Here is a 6,904-nt window from a genome sequence, read left to right as displayed (position 1 = left end):
CTGTAACAAAATACACAAGCTCCAAATAAGGGGATCTCTCCCGACTATTTGTGCTCAATCAGCCGAACCCTCTCAAATAGCCCTTTTAAGGGCTAACACCTTATTTCAAATGCTCAGTTCACTACGACATCTAGTGACGGAATACTGGTTCTTTCAGTTCCCAGGGCCATCTTGGGATTAACAAACTAAAGGGACTTCAGAAAAGGATCACCGTGCGGGAAGCGCTTGAGTGTCTGTGTCGCTGCAGTAATGTAGAAACCTGAACACCTAAACGCTGTGCAGAAAATTTTACTTTAGTTTGATCTTTAGTATATCTATACAGTGCGCAAGCCGCGCGACAGAGTTACATTTTGACGGGAAAGACTTTAATAATATAAATTGAGCGGGCTTTGAAGGAAATTTCTTAGCTTGGCAAAAACTTTACAGCTGTTGACGACTCCACTGAGTTTAATACGACAGGAAGAGTAAAAGGAGGAAAGAGGTTTGGAAAAGGAGGCACAGAACATCATCGCAAAGTTCTTCGTGAAAATATCCAGGGTATCACAAAGCCAGTTATCAGAAGACGGGCTCGCCACGGTGGTGTAAAACGTATATCTGGCCTAATTTACGAGGAAACCAGAGGTGTTCTTAAAGCTTTTCTCGAAAATGTTATTCGTGATGCTGTCACCTACGCAGAACATGTCAAGAGAAAGACAGTAACAAAGGACAAGAATTTACCAGAGGCTGGGGAGATATTTTCCTTGAAAATCCTTAAATTATACCCCAACAAAATTAAAAATATAGATTTGAGGCTAAACTATTTTTTTAAAACTAATAAAGTTTCAAAGACCCTCTAATTCAACTGATCTAAACTAGCCTAGGAAGCCATAGGGTAGTCATCTCAAAGGTAGAACTATTTTGGGGGGCTTTCCATTTTTTTCAGAAGGAATAAAGGTTTTTTTAAGAAAAAGAATTAATAAACATATTTTGATTCTTTTTAAATATTTTCTTACTAAAAACCTTGGTTCATGACTCTAAACTAGGCATTTTATTTCTTTTCAGTATGTTGTTCAACAATCATTTTGTTACAAAATTTCTCAGCCAACGGTCACACCACGTTGAAAGTACCCAGTCTCTTCAGATCCTGGAAATCACACAACGTCAGGCCCGGTCAGTGCTTGGATGGGTGACCGCTTGGGAGCACCGGGTGCTGTTGGCTTCTTTTTTATATATATATATATATATATATATATATATATATATATATATATATATATATATATATATATATATATATATATATATATATATATATAGCTGGACATTTCCTTGATTTCCATCTATCGGTAATAAACAAATGCTAAAACTTGACTCACACTTATCTAAGCCTTTTAGTTGATATTTTAGTTGACCATTCCGGCAATTAAATCAAGCTGAAAGCCACCAAGAAACATACGATTTTAAACGATTAATTCTCTTATGCCAGAATTGATTCTTCAGTCCATGGGGCATCGCCTTCATCGGTCAAATATACTGGGGGCTTATAATGTCACTTTTCACTTTTGTCACAAGTCACAATTTTTTACTTTATTTATTGGCTTATCAGCTAAGTCAAAACAACAGTGGACTCATACTCATTTCTGATTTCCAAAAAGATAGCGTGTCATTCGATTTATTCCATTAGGGGCACTTTACCAGCAATTTATGATAAAATCTGATCGAGCTGTGCATTTATGTTCAAATCGTTTTCATGTATTTTTGGGCTCAACTCCATTGGACAGTTCAAATACATATGTCTTTCAATTGCATCTACACCACAATTCTGCTTGTTCCTTCAATAGCGCCGCATAAATAGCTGACTTAAATCAAAAACTTACTTTAAAATTAGTCTTTGATTTGTCCATATCCAAATCCTCTTCATATGTTGTCAGACCCAACCCATTGTACAGTTCAAATTGCCTTGGTCTTTCAATCGCATCTATAGCAAAAGTCTACTTGTTCCTTCAATAGCACGCCTAAGCAATTGTCTTAGATCACAAACTGACTTTAAAGTTAGTCTTTGATTGGTCTATGTTCAAAGTCCCTTCAAATGCTTTCGGCCTCAACTTCATTGTACAGTTCAACTACTTTTGTCTTTCAGTAGCATCAATAACACCAATGTACTTGCTCCTTCAAGAGCGCCGCGAAAACAACTGACTTTAATCAAAGACTTCTAACATATTCTATCTTCTATCATCTAACATATATTCAGGAAACCGTTCCACCTGGGCAAACAATTTCTGCTCAGGCCTACTGAGTCATTTCTAGGTAATCTGTCGCTCTTCTGTTTTGTTTTTGCAAAGACTGCGATTCATGTCTTGTATTGTTAAATAAGAAAACAATACCAACAACAACAGTCATTTTTAGAGTCTAAACTTTTTGTATCCTATATTCTAACGTATATTCACGGAACCGCTCTACCTGGGCGAACAATTTCTTCTCAGTGGCCTAGCGAGTCATTTCTAGGTAATCTATGGTTCTTTTTTTTTTTTGCAAAGATTGCGATTCATGTGTTGTATTGTTAAATAAGAAAAAAATACCAACAATAAAGGTCATTTTTAGAGTCTAAACTTTTTGTATCATATATTCTAACGTATATTCAGGGAACTGCTCTAGCTGGGCGAACAATTTCTGCTCAGAGGCCTAGCGAGTCATTTCTAAGTAATCTGTGGTTCTTCTTTTTTGTTTTTGCAAAGATTGCGATTCATGTGTTGTATTGTTAGATAAGAAACAAATACCAACAACAACAGTCATTTTTAGAGTCTAAACTTTTTGTATCAAACCTTTTCTTTTTTGTCGAAGATTTGAAAAAAAAATTAAGCGAAACTTTTTATATTTGTGTTGTTTTACTGTAAAATAGTACTAGTATTTATAAGTCTAGTTGGAATGACACCTCAGATCAGTTAAGACAAGTCGAACTCTGTCCTATCTTGATAAAGGTTCTGTAAAGCAAAGTAAAGAATACGGCATTAGACTTTACAGTCCACACCGGCGGTGCTGATCTCCGTTTCTTGGCCCAATTTGGCTCACGGTTTTCGTCTTTTTTTGCAGGTCGTCTTTCTTCTCGAAGCAGTTGACGATATTTGAAAACCATAGTATCTTACAACATCATCAAAATTTTAATTCAGATACATTAAAAATAGAAGAAAAAACGTGGTTCAATTTCAATGATCTTCTTCATCTTCGCTTCCGGATTTGACTTCTTGACCAGGGGGTGGAATGGCTACGTAGAGGTTCTCAGTATTATGGAGTTTGATCTGATTGTCTTTAGGGACATACTTATAGCAAACTGTATCTTTTGTTCTTAGTCATGATATTATGACTAACACGGCTTCAATATTCTTTCCTTTTTTATTATTTCTTTCAATCATTCTTTCTTCAACCTATTCCGTTTTTTTTGTCTTGACATCACTGACACAAGAAAAAATTCTTTCTGAGGCTGCGTTCGAACGTGGTAGGGAGTGCACCCTCTCGGCAAGTTCTGCTAGATCTGGAAAACTCTTTCGTCGGTAAAGTTTCTCATTTCGAGCATTTTTCTATGCTTCAAGTCTGTAGTAATTTTTCTCACGTCCATCTTTTCAGAGTCACTAAAAGCATGTGGCTGCTTGCGCCACTGGGAGTCAATATCTGTGACTTTTTGCATGACGCTTGGAAATCGGTTCACTATGACACCTAGTGACGGAATAATGGTTCTTTCAGTTCCCAGGGCCATCTTGGGATTAACAAACTGAAGGGATTTCATAAAAGGATCACCGTGCGGGAAGCGCTTGATCGTTTGTGTCGCTGCGGTAATGTAGAAATCTAGACACCTAAACACTGTGCAGAAAATTTTACTTTAGTTTGGTCGAAAAATTATAACCATCTTGATTGATAACCATAACCATCTTATATTAATAAACCATATTTGGTGTTCGTTTTATTGATGTGACTTTATGAGTTGTTCTACATTGTCTTACATTATGCTACGATTGTGCTATCTTAAGGAGGATTATGCTTGGATGCTTTTGGTTCCTAATTATGCTACGTTCCGCATAATTATGCTACATCTGGAAACACTTAAAAGAATGAATAAACGAATCAATACCTAGTGGCTATATCTATACAGAGCACCAGCCGAGCGATAGAGTCACATTTTGACGGTAAAGACTTTAATAATTTAAATTGAACGGACTTCGAAGGAAATTTCTTAGTTTGACAAAACTTTACAGCTGTTGACGACTCCACTAAATTTAATATGACAGGAAGAGTAAAAGGAGGAAAAGGGCTTGGAAAAGGAGGCGCAATACGTCATCGCAAAGTTCTTTGTGACAATGTCCAGGGTATCACAAAGCCAGCTACTCAGAAGACTGGCTCGCCGCAGTGGTGTAAAACGTATATCTGGCCTAATTTACGAGGAAACCAGAGGTTTTCTTAAAGTTTTTCTCAAAAAAGTTATTCGTGATGCTGTCACCTGCACAGAACATTCCAAGAGAAAGACAGTAACTGTAATGGATGTAGTCTACGCTCTGAAGCGTTAAGGTTGTATATCGTATGGCTTTGGTGGTTAATGGTCCCCCTGAAGTGTCCCCCTACCCAACGGCCTTTTTAAAGGCCACCAAATCTTTTAGACACTTTCTAGCTTAGGTGTTTTAGCCTTTTCTTTGTTGTGCCTTGAAAATGTCGGTAAATACTTTTCTTTTTTCGTCTCAGGTATAATATCTGATACGAAATATGCAGACAAGTTTTCCATAGCCATTTTACTGTGTTTAGCTTCTCCTTGCATATTTTTGAATAAAGTTGCGTATTCACACCATGGAATTATTCAAAGAAATAATTGTTGCTATTTAACTGCACAAGCCCATTCTTTCATGTTTGAATGAAGATAGTAGGAACGGAGGAAAATGGGTTCCTACTCTTTGCTAAATTGCCACTAGACCTTACAATTTGGATAGAAGTATTGCATTAGTTATTTGCAGTGAATAAACAAGTATGAAAAGTTGGCAAAATTTTAGCTAGCAAATGAATTTCCTTGTAAACTGACTCTGAGAATGAAGCAAAAAATCATGAGTTTCAAACTACAACAAAAGGCATCCAACTGTCTTTAATTTAGAGGTCGAAAAATAACAGCAAATCGAATTTTAGCTGGTATTCATTTCAATGCTTTTCTTTTTTGCATTTCAATGCTAAGCATTGAGCATATTAGTTTGTTCCAACGCTGTTTTTGGTCTTTTAAAATACAAGACGCCAGGAACCTATAAAATTGAGTTTATTTTTGATTATATAGTAATAATTTGTTGCGGTTTTTTTAATTTATTTATTTAAGATTTAAAATGATGTTTTTTTTTAAACAAAACTTGAAAATGTACTGTAGAAAGGAACATTTTTCTAGTTTAAAGCAATTCCTTTGTTGTGTAAAACGAATATTAAACTTTCAGATGTCCAAATTTGACATACAACCCTCAAAGTTTCAATATTTTGGGCCCTTTGAAATGCAACACTATAATTAATAAAAGCCTTTGTTTCGAAAAAAATACATCCAAGTTTCTTTTACTCATCTTTGATTGAAAACTGTCGTGCTAAAGGGATCTGATAAAAAAGGAAAAAAAAGAAAAGAAACTCAAAGATGCTTATTTTTAAAAGCTTTCTTATTCTCCTCATATTCTCCCTGTACTACCACTAATAGAGACTTCAATACCAAAATCTAAAAAGCAGACATTCTTACTTACTTATTCATATAAATATAATGATTGTAAATGTGTCAAATACTTTTTTTTACGATTAGGCTAATTTGTGATTTCTATTGTTTGTTATTAAACAAACTCAAAAATATACTCCAGCAAAAGGACACTCCCCAGGTTACAAATAGTTTAGTTTTAAGTGGTATGTACATTGAACCGTTATATAGGCTATGATTAAAACAAATAAAAACAATTCGTTTCCACTCCCCCCTCCTTCGGCATCTCGAAACCTTACAACGTAATTCTTGTCTTTTTAAATATAATATTACAATAAAATGAAATTCCTTTTCATTGGAATACGAGTTTGACAAGTTCAACCTCAAATTTAGGTGTCGTTTCTTATTGCTTTATCTTCTGTATTCTTAGTTGGAGTCTCGGAATTAATTTCAGTGCGATTTTGCAAATACACATTCATGTATGTTAAATTGTATGAAAGCACTTGTACTGGATTTCACTAAAAAAAAATAAAAAGTGGAAATCGTGGATCTAAATTCCTAGCGAAAAGGTGTTTATTGACATTGAACACTAGTTTTGAAAGATTTCCACTATTCTCTGGCCCTTTGCTGCCAAATTACCACGGATGAAGCAATGAAAAAAATGTCTAACTATAGAAAAATGACCTGTCTATCCTTCAGTTTAGGTTTCGTTCCTGAAAAGCCTACCTCCCAATCAAAAATTGGAATAAAGCCTTTTCAAACAAACACAAGCACGGCAGAAATTACTTAGCTCGCGCACAAAGAAAAATGTTAAACCCGGGTACGGTGGTTTCCAACTTTGAAAATAAGAATGTATTCAGTATTTAGTCGCATTAGTGACAGAGAAAAGTAGAGAAGAGTTGAAAATGTCCGAAATTGAACCTGAAGTGGCACCAGCATCTCTAGAAACCCAGAGCAGGGCTTCACCAGCCAAGAGAGATTAGAAAGCAAAGGCTCCAAAACCAGCTAAGACTGCAAAACCTAAAGAGGATAAAAAGGTCAGGGCACCAGCAAACCACCCAAAACACACGGAAATGATCATCAAATCCATTGCTGACCTGAAAGAATGTGGGGGACCTAGCCGTCAGGCTATTCTCAAATACATAATGGGCAATTTCCGGGTTGGAAATGATGCCAAAGTGTTAAATATGCATCTTAAGCAAGCTTTAAGCGTTGCCTTGCAAATAGAATTGT

The 6,904-nt window shown here is 35.7% G+C and overlaps 1 long non-coding RNA gene and 1 pseudogene across 1 annotated transcript in view; one reads left to right on the top strand and one right to left on the bottom strand.

Moving 5' to 3' along the window:
- Positions 1-1,079: 1,079 nt before the first annotated feature.
- LOC136029764 (5S ribosomal RNA) lies at positions 1,080-1,198 on the top strand (annotated as a pseudogene).
- Positions 1,199-3,118: 1,920 nt separating this feature from the next.
- LOC136028842 (uncharacterized) overlaps positions 3,119-6,904 on the bottom strand; it is a 98,513-nt gene continuing 94,727 nt past the window's right edge. Inside the window, exon 4 of the long non-coding RNA XR_010617889.1 lies at positions 3,119-3,567. This is a non-coding gene — a long non-coding RNA (uncharacterized LOC136028842). The remainder of the gene's footprint in view (positions 3,568-6,904) is intronic.

Source organism: Artemia franciscana, chromosome 7, assembly GCF_032884065.1.
Source record: "Artemia franciscana chromosome 7, ASM3288406v1, whole genome shotgun sequence".
In the NCBI taxonomy this organism is placed as follows: Eukaryota; Metazoa; Arthropoda; class Branchiopoda; order Anostraca; family Artemiidae; genus Artemia; species Artemia franciscana.
Note: the sequence above shows the minus strand (reverse complement) of the source record. Positions and strands in the feature narration are given on the sequence as shown.